General features: G+C 42.5%; 1 long non-coding RNA gene across 1 annotated transcript in view; it reads left to right on the top strand.

The window, feature by feature from the left end:
• Positions 1–13,968, top strand: part of LOC127584082 (uncharacterized) — a 31,983-nt gene extending 18,015 nt beyond the window's left edge. Inside the window, exon 3 of the long non-coding RNA XR_007958340.1 lies at positions 13,838–13,968. This is a non-coding gene — a long non-coding RNA (uncharacterized LOC127584082). The remainder of the gene's footprint in view (positions 1–13,837) is intronic.
• Positions 13,969–14,193: the final 225 nt, after the last annotated feature.

Raw genomic sequence — 14,193 nt, forward strand, 5'->3', positions numbered from 1 at the left:
GAGAGAATGGCGGAGAGAAACATTAATGTTCACATTCCCTCCAGGACTTGAACACGAGGCTGATGCGGAGGGAGTGTTGTGGTGCCAAAGGGTCTGTGCTTTGGATGAGGTACTTTCAGCTGAGGGTCTGTCTGCCTGTTCAGATGGATATAGAGTCATGGACAGCTGCAGTACAGAATCAGGCCCTTCAGCCTTCTATCTGTGCTGACCCTTTTACACCAATTTTACATTAATGCCATTATATTTATTATCTCCATATTCTCATCAAATCCTGCGGGCAATTTATAGTGGCCAATTTACCTACCAATCCGCGGGTCTGTCGAATGTGGAAGGAAGCTGGTGTCACGCAGACCATGTGCAAACTCCAAACAGATAGCACTGGAGGTCAGGATTGAACCTGGGTCTCTGGCACTGTGAGGCAGTGGCTCTACTAGCTGCGCCATGGGGAAATGTTAATCCCACGGCACGATTTGAAGAAGAGCTATCTCCTGATGTCTTGGCCACCAGTCCTCCTCCAGTTGATACCCCACACACAAACCCAAACTAGAAGGGGTCAGATTGTTGTCCATTTCACAGCTGGTTGTGGAATTTTGCAGTCCACTAAACCAAAATGGTATCTACAATGATTTTGTCCTGTTTAAGACCCCCAACACTTCTCCCCTAACTCCTGATCGCACCCTCACTCTGGCCCCCAGTTGCAAACCTCGAACACCCTTACTCCCATTCCACTAAGACACTGGTCCTCCCTCCTGACCCCAAGTCAATCATCGTTCCAGCCTCCCAAGACGTGGGTCTTGGAACCTCAGCAATCCCCAACAATAATAGCAGAAGGGAAATTCTTGACACAAAAAGGTACAAGGTACTTTTGATCCACACCCTTGCCCCAAGGTCTTTGGTGCTACCCAATATTGTGACAAAGGATCCACAATCTCAACGTTGTATACCCATCGCGTTACTCTCTACACTGTTGTAACAGGGTTCTCCCATATCTGGGTCTGAGTACCTGAAGCATGCAGACAGTGGGACATGTTCCTCAAATGGGCTATAGCAGCATAATGGTTGTTCTGCTGGGCTCTTAATCCAAAAACATGGATTGATAATCCTGAAATAAAGGTTCACAGTCTCACCAAGGCAAGTAGTGAATTTATATCCAACTAAATCCAGAACTCAAAAGTTAGTACCAGGTTTGATAAGACAAACAAAAAGCAAATAAAAGATCAGCAGATGCTGGAAATCTGTAATAAGAACAAAAATGCTTGAAAGGTCAGATCAGGCTTGTGAAAGTCATTGACCTGAAATGTTCACTCTGTATCCCTCTCCATGGACACTGCGTGATCCGCTGAGTATTTGCAGTATTTTCTTTTTTTATCAATAAGAAAGATTCCTGTCCTGACATTAAGATGATGTGGCTGACTCTTAATAGCCCTTTGAAATGGCCTAGAAAATCATTCATTCAAGGGGGAGTAGGTTAGGCAATAAACGCTAATCTTGCCAGCAACACCCACATCCAATGACTGGGAACAGAAGGAGGCAAATCTATCTCAGCTCGATCAACAGTAAAGTCTCTACACAGTTGCTGTATTATAAAGAGGGCAAATTAATGGGTTTCCTGTTGGATATGAGGGGATTAGCCTATCCGATGATTCTGTTAGTGGTTACCTAGCTGAGATCACTTCCTTGTGGATGTGACAAATTGGGCTCTGTGGGTGAGAAACTGAAGCTGATCAAGATCCAAGCTTCGGGGGGGAGGAGGAGGAGGAGGGGAGTGGGGTAAAACGCACCAGAAGAAGGATGACAGTAATTTTAAGAAAATGGAATAATACCATTCAGAGGACAAAGAAAAGGATTAAGCCTGGTTAATACAGGCAGGAGACAGATTAGACACAGAACTGAGAGGAGTAGGAGGACTGCAGAACACAGCAAATGAGCGCGGAGGTTGATTGATCACCCAAATAAGCCAGGAAAGCTGTTCAAAAACCAAATGAACCTGGGAAATGTCTGAAGGCCAGTCAGCTGAAGCAAAGCAATACTTTAGGATTGGAGCCAATTATTAGGAGTCCAGGTTTTGAGATTTTGTGAGTTTGAAAATAAAAATGTGTCTGAAGTTCCTTGGAATAGAAATACATAACCGTTATTTTACGATGTTGATTTTCCCCACTTTGATGCATTGGATAGCATTCTTTCCCTGCTCTGAGGGTACATGGTGCTCATTGAAAGGGGTAAGAGTCTTTCATTTCGGTAGTGCCCATCATAATCTCAAGAAAACCCAAACCAATGTTGAAAATGCAGCACCAATTTGCACACAGCAAGTTCACATCAATGTGAGCAATCTGATAATGATCAAGTAATGTGTTGGTTGATGAGTAAATATTGTCTATCACAGAACGGATAATTCCCCTGTTCTTCTTCAAAATATTGCTTCCCTCCAACTGAGGGAGTAGACAAGACCTCAGTTTAACTTCTCATCTGATTGATGGCACCTCTGGTCACGTAGCGCTCTCTCAATGCTGCACTGGAATGTCAGCCTACATTATTGTGTTCGAGTCTCCCGAGTGGGTCTTGAAACCACAACCTTCTGACTTGGCTGTTCACTGACAGGAGGAATAAAACATTTCCTCTCCTTCAGTTTTTTCACTCCTCTCCTCAGGGCTCAGCCTGAGCCATGGGTGCCAATGGCCTTCTGTGCCCAAGGGTATATTCCTGATGTGTTGGCATAACTCACAAGCACTAGAATACTAATTAGAGTGTCATCACAGATGAACGCTCTCCTCACCCAAACTGATATGCCAATGAGGAGACTTGTTTCCTCCTCTCAGTAGTATGACTCTGATTGCTACTTTCCCTGAGATGAATAAACTCAGTGCAGGTTACCTACCAAGAAAGGGACCTGCCAGTCCGATTATGTCAGCTGCTGAGTAGATAAAATCCCACCGGATCACAGTGCAACCTCTGTTAACTTTAGCCCATCAGAAACTCCGCTGCTCATATCTTGATCACGTTTGCGCAATTCTTGGCACGTTGATCCCTGTTCCAACAAAGCCTCACCATTAATATTCTAGTTTCCACGGCCTCGATCTCCTTATTACAGTAATCTCTTCCAACACCACACCCCTCTCTGCTCCAGTTCTGGCATCTTTCATTGATCCATCACTGACCCCAAGCTTCAGATTTCCAACCAACCCTCTTACACCACTCTCTCCTCTTGAGATGCCCCTTAACACATCTGTAGCTAAGTATTTGGACACATATCTTCATATATGCAGTTGGGCACGAAATTCTATTTGATATTCCTTCCTATGCAGCAACTTGAAATAGCGTTTTACATTGTTACTGGTCTATAAGCTCTGTGTAAATGAAAGATTACAACCCAGTTCACATCATATGTGGTCTTTATTTCCATTGAACTCAATAGGGGACACCTACTTGCTATTAGACCTCTTACACTATCTGACAAAGCCAAGATCTGTCCCTTTTGGTTCATGAAATTAGCATACAAAATGAATGCAATTCATCTACACCTCAACAACAGGTTGTAAAACGCAAACCCAATGTTTTAAGACACATTTAGCATCCTGCCCAGCTGCCAGAATAATAAATCCCTGCTCCCAAGTCAAAAATGTCTACACTATAATTCTGCTTTGTGTTGACCTGCATGGCTGACAATGGGACTGACAGAAATATATTAAATAATCCTGTAAGGATAATGACACGTTAACATATTTTGATATGAAGCACGCTATATAAATGTACCCTTCTATCCCCTGATTTTTCATTTTAACAGTTAAAAACACACTCCTTTTAATTCTGAGATTGTTTGAAGAAAGATTCAAAGCAGGTTTGTTCAGTGACTAATGTGAGCCAATAAATCACTTGTATTTAGTTACAATGGTTATCAACCACTAGTTCTGGGAAAAAAGGCAGGAAGACTTTCTCTCAAAGTGTCTTGCAACCATTTTGCTTAATCAACATATCTGTGCCTCAGTGCTTAGCAACGGCAGCTCTGTGTTTAGACTTGCTTTGAAAGGCCACTTTCAAATAAGTCCCTTGCCACACAGTTCAGTTTCCCCTTGCTCGCGGTCTTTACTTAAATTCCCTCCCTAGCACTTTGCACATGAAAAGCCCCAGGAGTGCACCTGCAAAAACCCAAGTGCACAATGCAAGGCAAGCAAACAAAGGGTCACAAAATGCTTCATTGAGCTGTAACCCTCAGCCCAGTCAGTGGGGATACAATGGAGCAAGGGAACAATTTCCTTTCACTACAACTTTGCCAAACAAACAATAACACTCTTTGGTGCTGCAACCCTGGATTTTCAGACCCAAAGGATCTTAGAAAATAATTTCCAAACCGATTGTCTGAAAGTCCAACACAATTTTTTATTTGCGTCTCTTTCAATTATAGCAAGAGGTACATAAAATATTCACACTGTGGGTTTGTAATTAAACCCTCAGATTCATTGCTTGTCATTATTGCTTCATCTTTGACAGCTTCCACCTTTCTGAAATAGCCCCCATCAGTTAGTTTGTTCCTTCTAATGTACTTTGCAATTTAAAAGGAGCGTTCACATCTCTGCTGAATGTTTCAAAATCTCAGTATGTCTCAAAGCACTTTACAGACAATGAAGTACTTTTGAAGTGGTGTCATTGTTGATGTATAGCTGCCAATTTGTGCACAGCAAGATCCCATCAAAGGCACCATAATAAAGACCAAATAATCTGCTTTTAGGTAACAAAAACAGAAAGCGTTGAAGATACTGATGAAGGAAAATTGACCTGAGATGCTAACTTTATTTCTCTCTCCACGGATGCTTCCTGACCTCCCGAGCAAATCCAGTGTTTTCTGTTTCTATTTCAGATTTACAGCAGGCTTTTACTTTTTAATTGCTGCTTTCAGGGATGTTGATTGAGGGATAAATATTGGCTGGGGCACAGGAGATAATTAACCAGCTCATTTTTGGAATAGTGGAACCTTTTTCCAGCATAGAGAGCAGATGGGGCTTTAGCTTAACGTTTCATGTGAAATCTTGGCACCACTGACTGTGTAGCACCCCCTCAGTGCTGCACTGGAGTGTTAACCCAGTTTTTGTGAAAAGAAATTAATGACACACAGATAACTTGGAACGGACTTATAAAGAAAAAGAACATATTTTCCTTGCCAGAATGCTTTAGACTTGGTACATAACTCACACCATCATTTGACAATCATAAGACACATGGAACTTGTATAGTGTTTTTCATAACCCTTTCCATACACAGTGACACAGCTAATAGATGAAAAACACTATGATGCTAGAGGAACTCAGCAGGCCAGGCAGCATCCGTGGAGAAAAGCAGGCGGTCAACATTTCAGGTCATGATCCTTCTTCAGGACTGAAGATAGGAAAAGGGGAAGCCCAATATATAGGATGGAAAAGCAGAGCAGTGATAGGTGGACAAAAGAGGGGAGGCGGGGTGGGCATAAGGTGGTGATAGGTAGATGCAGGTAAGAGACAGTGATTGGCAGGTGCGGGGAGGCGGGGGAGAGCAGATCCACCGGGGGATGGGTCAAAGGTAAGGAGAGAGAAAGGCTAGGAAAGGGAAGGGGAGTACTTAAAGTGGCATGAACATTGAATTGTCCCACGTTAAGTAATCCCCACACCCATTCTCCCCCCCCCCCCCACTACCCCCCAACCATGCCTCTTCTTTTCTTCCCTCTCCTAGCCGTTCTCTCTTTTTCTAGCCCCCTTTTTTTTAACCTCTCCTTACCTTTGACCCATCCCCCGGTGGATCTGCTCTCCCCTCCTCCCCGCACCTGCCTATCACTATATTTTATCTGCATCTACCTATCACCACCCTGTGCCCACCCCGCCTCCCCTCTTTTGTCCACCTATCACTGCTCTGCTTTTCCCTCCTATATATTGGCCTTCCCCTTTTCCTATCTTCAGTCCTGAAGAAGGGTCCTGACCCAAAACGTTGACCGCCTGCTTTTCTCCACGGATGCTGCCTGGCCTGCTGAGTTCCTCCAGCATCATCATTTCATCTACGCTCCAGAATTTGCAGACTTTATTTCTCTGACACAGCTAATGGAGCTGCTCTCTCACAAATCCTGTGATCTGGGTTTGATCCTGTCTTCAGGTGCCCTCTGTGTGGAGTTTGCATGTTCTCCCTGTGACTGCGTGGGTTTTCCCTGGGTGCTCCATCCCAAAGACATGTTAATTGGTAGGTTAATTGGCTACCGTAAATTACCTCTAATGCGTAGGTGAGTGTTAGAACCTGAGGAGACCTGATGAGAATGTAGCGAAAAAAGAAATGGGATTAGTGTAAGCGGGTGCTTGATAGTCGTTATGGACGGTGGGCTGAAGGGCCTGTTTCTGTGCTATATAACTCTACAACTTTATGCCATCCATAGCACTTTACAGCCAGTAAGGTACATTTGGTTCTGTTGCAATCTAAGAAATGGACAGCCAACTTGGACCCAGCAAGCTCGACAACAATATGATAATGACCAAACCATCTGCTTTATATTCAGTGAGGGATAAATATTAGACAGCATTCCAGGGATAACTCCACTGTTCTTCTTTGAAATAGTGCCATTTAAGGGCCACTATCCACTATAAATGTGCAGCAGTACTGCATTGAAATGTCAGCTTAGATGTTCTGCAATCAGTATGTAGAGTGGGATTTGAATCCACAAACCATTAACTCAGGATGAAATTATTAAAAACATAGCCATCACTGACGCAGAAGTGAATGAATAGGCCCATTGCATCAATTAAATCGCACCAATTTGCCTCAACATCTTGCACTAATGCTTGTTCCCTAACAGAACTACTCCCACTGATAGCAAAAAATTCTGGGCTGAGTCTCCACCGTGGTACTGAGGGACAGCTGCACTGTTAGAGGTGCTGTCATTTTCTCTACTCTTCCCCAGTACCCCAATGTTCTTTCTTTAAAAGGGGACTTTTAACTCCAGTGCAATGAGGGATAAATCTAAGCTGCTTCATTCTCACTCTCACAGCATATATAGTTCAACTGATTTTGCTGGTAGCTTTGGAGGGCATCTGATTTTGTTGGGAACATTATTAGCATAATCAGGATATCGTAAGGTACTCTGTTGATGTTTTAATGGTGTGCTTAGCTGGGAACTCAGGAGAACTCACCATGGTTTCCCCTACTCAGTAAAACTTTCCTTGGAAAGAAAAGGTAAGCTTTCATTGTATTGTTTTGGGTTTATTTGTGGCAGGAGAACTCCTTCAGGACCTGAACATTACTTGAGATAGGCTTCTGATGCATCCCAGGCTCCCATCCCCTCCCCTTGATGCACGTGAACTTTGGGACATGACCCTTATGCCTTCTAATCTTCACCTGCTTTCATTGGTGTAGATGGCTGGTAGGGTATAAGTGATCCCTGAGAATAACTTTTAGCTAGGGATCCTACAGAGATCTGCAGGCAGATGCTCACATGTCCCACCAGCTTCCAACTTCAGAATTAAAATGTCCATTATATGATTGGCTTATCTTCAGTAAACATCCACAGTAATCCATTTCACCCTCTTATAATCTTTAGCATGAAGAATTTTCTTTTAACTTATTTTTTTAAGCTTCTTGTACTAATCCTAAATAATAATCTTCTTGTTACAGATTCACTGAACAGTGGAATAATCTTTCACTAGTTATTTTTTTATATTTGGGACATTATTATTTGAACCTATTCAGGCGCGTCCTTTATAACCTTAAATCAAACGCTCTGGTCTAACCCATTTCTCCTTGTATCATCCCGATGAATCCATGGAGCACACCAAATCTCGAAAGCCAGGACTATCTCTGGCTCTGACATATTACGCATGGATTCCCTGTTGCACCACATCCAGTATGCTTACTGTGACGGTGCAAATCTGTTCACAGTTCACCAACTATTGAGCAAGTATTGACATCACATCAATTGGAAACACCCATTAATGTTCTCCATCAGTGATGCTTTCTCCCTACAGTAGAATTTATTGCTTTCATTGGGCTGATTTTTTCATAGTCCAGCACTGTTTAATCAACAGGACCATCTCAGATGGCGCAGTAGTCTTCTTGAATACAGATGGGGGAAAATACAGGAAAATCCCCTTGGATGGTTGATGGTTATTTGCTTTGTCATGGAATCACAGTGCAGGGAGCACAATGGGAGCTTATTGTGTTTGGGTTGGTTCTTTGGAAGAGCTCCACAAACAGCCCTCACATCCTGGTTCTCTCTTGGATTGAGTATTTTTTTCACTTTTAAATAGGCATCCAGTTTCCAGGGTTGTGTATGGGGGAGGCGAACAGGGATATCCCCCCTCCCCGTCATTAAATTTCTGAATATGTCTAACTGGAGGTCATGGTCACAAGTGCATTATGTTTGCCTTATACTCTTAAAGATGAGTTTGTGCTCTTCCAACAGCTGACAATTCCTGCATGCACTTCGGCAAACTTCCCTTTGAAACCGACCTTGTCCCTTATAGGCAGTCAATTCTATCATCGGGTAGAAGATACAGGTGCCTGAGGGCACGTACCACCAGACTTAAGGACAGCTTCTACCCCACCGTGATAAGACTATTGAACGATTCCCTTATACAATGAGATGGACTATGACCTCACGATCTACCTTGTTCTGACCTTGCACCTTATTGCACTGCACTTTCTCCGTAGCTGTGACACTTTACTCTGTACTGTCACTGTTTTTACCTGTACTACATCAATGCACTTTGTACTAACTCAATGTAACTGTACTGTGTAATGAATTGACCTGTACGATCGGTTTGCAAGACAAACTTTTCACTGTACCTCAGTACAAGTGACAATAATAAACCAATACCAATTACTGATCTGTTTTACTGGAACATAATATTGATGGGAGATCTGACAAAATAAATTTCTGATTAATAATAACTTCATTGATGAAGTACCACTGACCAGAAATGTTTGTGTTTCTCTCTCCACAGATGCTGCCTCATCTGCTGAGTATTTTCATTACTTTCCATCCCTGTATTAATTTTCCACCATTGGTAATATTTTGGTCTTGTACCTGTGTTCATTTAACCAGTACGATTTTTCCAGGAATGAAACGGTTCTGCTCTTCTTTCAATGTGTCACTTTTACCTCATTCTTCTTTCTTGCTTTTGGTTTCTCTTTTCTGAAGGGAGCTCCACCAAAACAGGCTCCTACAGCCATATCCTAATAGTCAGAGACTGTCTCTGGCTTATCCAAGACTGATTCCCAATGAAGCTCCGCACTCTTCAGATCCACCCAGTATTAGTGATCTCCGCATCCCAGGACCCACATGCCACTCCCTGCATCTCTCAACCTTTCCCTTTGGTGGGATCAAATCTTTCGAAGAACATCTTGTCCTGACCCACAGTTCTATTTCAAACTTCAACTCACCCAGTACTTTATGATACAATTTTTCTACTCCTTTTAGGTGAGATTTTTGTTGAAACTGAAATATTAACCCCTTAGAGTCACAGAGCCATAGATTCCAGTAAAAAGCCCTGTGGCTGATTGGGTCCATGTCAACAATCAAGCACTTATTAACACTGCCCACTTTTCCATCAGCTCCCCCAGATTCCACTGCTCACCTACACCCTAGGGGCAATTTTACAGTGGCCAATTAACCACCAACCCACACATCTTTGGAACATGAGAGGAAACTGGAGCACCTTCAGGAAACCCACGCAATCACAGGGAAAACGTGAAACCTCCACACAGACAGCAACGGAGGTCAAGATTCAACGAGGGTTACTGGAGATGAGGTGGCAGCAGCTCTATTCCCCCCTGTTTCTCTCACTGTGTATGCTACCTGACCTTCTGAGCATTTCCAAGAAGTTCTGTTGTTTTCCTTTCTGTATCAGCATTATTATTTTCCAATCAGTATTTCAAAGCTAGAAAGGGAATTAAAATAAAATCACTGTGTGTTTCTGTTCCTGAATGTTGTCAGGAGAACATGATTAGATGTTGATGAAGAAAATAGAATCTTGGTTTTCAATTGCAACTCACCCCACGGCAGAATAGCTTGCTGATGTCTGGCATACAAGTTCACACGTGTGAAGTGAGTTGATAGTGGTCCAGTGGAATTGTTTCCCTGGAAGCGCTAGTGGGTGCATACTCCTGAGTCTGAGTTCTGTAGATGTGGCCACTCCTTTTAATACATGACTGTGCATTGATGCAGATTGTAGAGGGGAAAACGGCAGCTGGTGGTTTCAGGGAAGCAGAGAAAAATAGAAAAGTTGGCAAGTAAAATAAATGACTGTGCTGGCAAGATCTCTGGAAACCCGTGGTTTGGAAACTCCAGAGCTGTTAAGCAAAAGGGGACCTGAGAAGAGTAAAAAGGTGGATTCCCAAACATGAATCATAAGGGGTCTTGAGTGGGTCAAGGCATGGGGTATGTTCCGAAATAAATGTCCTGGGTGTTTGATGGACAGAGTAACATGAAGGTAACGGTCTCTCTAAGACTGGAGTTCAGACTTGGGATAATCTGGGCAGCATTGGCAACTATTCAAAATATACTTTGATTATAAAATTGGCAAGGCCTCAAAAGCCATCTCTGTAGACTTTACAATCAACGGACTAATGGGCAAGATATGAACTAATTGATTAATTGAGTGAGAAGGAGACTTGAACAATATATCATTACACCAAAACTGAGCCTGTGCTGTCAAAGAGTATTCCCAAATGTTGTCACAAGATGTTTGTTCATTCAGATTTAATCTATGTATGATCATGTCAATTATGCAGAATTACTTGGAATTCAGAGCAGAGATATTGCACAACTGAGCAACAGCCATGTTTCTGCTCCACATCTTGCCATCCTGCAATTCAGTCTGTCTAATTTTTATCCCAAAACGTCTCCCAATGCACTGACACCAATCCTTCCTTTCAAAGTCCCAACATGGCAGGCAAGGTAGTGTAGTGGTTAGCATAATGCTATTACAGCGCCAGCGACCCAGGTTCAATTCCGGCCACTGTTTGTAAGGAGTTTGTATGTTCTCCCTGTGTCTGCGTGGGTTTCCTCCAGGTAGTCCGGTTTCCTCCCACGTTCTAAAGATGTATGGATTATGAAGTTGTGGACGTGCTATGTTGGCGCCGGAAGTGTGGCGACACTTGAGGGCTGCCCCAAGAACACTCTATGCAAAAAGATGCATTTCACTGTGTGTTTCGATGTACACATGATTAATAAAGATATCTTATCTCTTATAACAGACTGAACTCTGTCCTGATGTCCAGATATATCTTATTTGGAACTGTATCTTACCTATGTGCCTGAGCTATATTAGTGCCATAAATCAAAGATGGGGTGAAGAGTGAAGATAGCTGAATACTACATTTGATGCATGAGCTTTTCCAATTAAAATATGAGCTGTAACTTCAGGGAAAATAAATTTAAAAAAGGTAACCTTTTGGCGTCCAGTGGCAGATCTACAGGAGGGGACACACTGCTTGATGTAGTTTTCTTACTGAAAGAACTTCATGGACTGTTCATCAAGAGGGAGGTTGCCACAGAAATGTGCGGCAACATACATGTGGAACATCTCTGTATAGCTGAAAACATGACACTGAGCTTCCTGTCTCTTGTTACCAGTTCTCTTTCTTACTCACACTCGGAGCCCTCTATTTTTGGCCTACCACACTGTCCCAATTAAGCTTAATGTAAACTGGAGGAAAAACACCTTATCTTTCTGACGGGGCACATTACAGACGTTCAGAGTTCAACAATTCCAGAAAGGAAGCCGTCTCAGCATTGTTATATAAAGAGTTGCTGTAGTAATGTTTTACAGTTATTTTGCCTTCATAGCCCCTTTAGGATATTTCATCTTACACTATCATCCTTTTTGTCACTTCTCTTGCTACCCTATCGTGGAACTCACTTTTTGTTTTCTTCTACTCCCCACCTAACCTGCCCTTTATTTGTCTCTTGAAACGTCTTTGTCCCAGTTCAGATGGAAGACCTAAAACATTAACTCATTTTCTCTCTCCGGCAATTGATGCCGGATTTGCTGAGTATTTCAAGCATTTTCTGCTTGATTTCAGACTTTCAACACCTGCAGTATTTTATTTTCATCTGCCATTTTACCAATAGCATAATAGGGAGTAGGCAAGGCCATGGATTAGGCCTTTAGGTCCAGAATGGCAGGAAGGATGACCAATTGGATGACGAACTAAAAGTCGGGGGTGCCATCCATTGGATCTTGCTAGAGAAATGCTGGTAAAGTTCAGATAAGGAGAAACAAAGACAGACAATTAGGGGGGAAAATGGCTGAAAATATCAGGAGACGCAGAGAGACCAAATCCTGTTGGAGCAACAAGGAGATTGTAACACAGATGGAGCTGGCAGCTGCTGCCTCATTGTTGGCTACCTTCCAAGTGAGTCCCATTTGTTTGCAATGCTCATCTCTGGAAAGAGAAGGAATGTTGGTTTTCCAGTTTTTTTTGAAAGAAGCACAAAAGATTTTAAAAGGTGAAGAACTTTTCAATTCTCAAGAGAGCTCCACCCAGGATCCAAGTCCCTGGCAAGATGTTTGCTCTGCTGCCCACCTTCCCCCATCTCTACAGTAGGTGCAGGGAGTGACTTGATCTCCATTAACACTGAAGATAATATTTCAAACTGATTCTCACACTTCCTTGTGGCCTAGTTTAAAAGAAAGCCGATCTGTGCTGATGTCTACAAGTCGTCTCGTCAAAAACTCTAGCTTGTAATCAATATCTCCACAGTGATTATGGCAAGCTGCATTCACATTGGCTTCAGAAAGTGTGCAAGTGTTGTGAATTTGCGATATGTGCAGAGTTGCCAACTCTGGCTTGGATTTTCCCCAAAGCTTTTGTCACACAAACTAATTCTAATTGCCCCACCACCCCCACCCCCCAGTCTCTCGCCATTGGCTGCATCACAAGTCGATCACACTGTGACCTACCTTCCTCTACCAATCAGATGGTGAGTGGACTCTTCTCTATCCAATATTGTGACTCCTGATTGTTAGGCACGTACGTTTTTCCCCGAATCTGATTTATTTTATCATCAGTAAACAAAAATAACCAAAGCACTTTTAAATATGCATGCCAGGAAATTCACCACCAGTTGATAAATGTGCTTCTTGGTATCACCAGCAGATGCTTTGGAAGTTTGATGGAATTAATTTTGCAGATAGAGTACAACATGCTGATGCAATTACACAGTGTTTAGCACTATTGATCAGGGATGAAATTTCTAGGCAACATGTTTATTATTGTCTCTATAATCTTTCTCTCTTAGGCAGCTTGTAGCAGTGTCCCAGAGTTTAGTCTCAATTTTCAGAGACTTCATGCCAATCCTGAAGTTTTGGCACTCCAATACACACAGGACAATAGCCACAATGCAGTCTTGTCTGATTCGCCAAGGCTGGTTGCTAGGACGACTTCTTTTGCAGGATCTGTTCATCAGCCACTGGTGATGCGCACACATTTCTGAGCCAAGAAGTAGCTGCAGTAAGAACAATTTTATCTGTTTTCAATTGTAAGGGACTTGAATTGAGCTGTGATACAAGTTCAAAACTCTTTTCATTCTTGCTCCTCTCTTTCAGAGAATGTTAATACAGTTTTGGCTTCAATGTCCTGAGAGTCAATGGTCCTCTGATAATTTACCCAGGAAGCTGTTCACAACAGTTCTCAAGAAGTCAATGCCAGCAGATATGTGCCAATGGACACTTCCATTTTGATCTTACTCCCAATCAGAGTCTTCTACCAAGGGAATATGGCTGATTTTCCCCTCGATAAGAAAGGGAACTTTCATTTTCTCAAATATTTTGTCAGCAGGATGTCCCAAGCACCTTATAGTCAATGACGTTCTTTTGGATTGTATTCACAGGATCCCAAAGGTCTTCTGCAGCACTGCCTCACCTGGCTTGTACCTGGCTGCAGAGTTCAGTCACTTGGAATGTGATTCCCTGAAATGAAGCTTTTAACAAGATGTGGGCTGTGTTTCCAGCAAGCTATTCTCACTGTAAGGAGTTATTAACCTTGTAGCTGAAATTCTAAGTATACTTGTTAATGCAGCCTGGTAATTAATAAAATTAAAAAAAAATGCATTTGTTTGGTGGCTTTCACATTAACCCAACGAACTTTATAGGCAATGATGTAATTTTGAAATGTAGTCACTATTGGAAGTTCACAGCAAATATGCACACAGCAAAATCTCTAAGTGGTAATGCCCAGATAATCTGG

The sequence above is a fragment of the Pristis pectinata genome, chromosome 28 (assembly GCF_009764475.1).
Source record: "Pristis pectinata isolate sPriPec2 chromosome 28, sPriPec2.1.pri, whole genome shotgun sequence".
Taxonomy (NCBI): Eukaryota; Metazoa; Chordata; class Chondrichthyes; order Rhinopristiformes; family Pristidae; genus Pristis; species Pristis pectinata.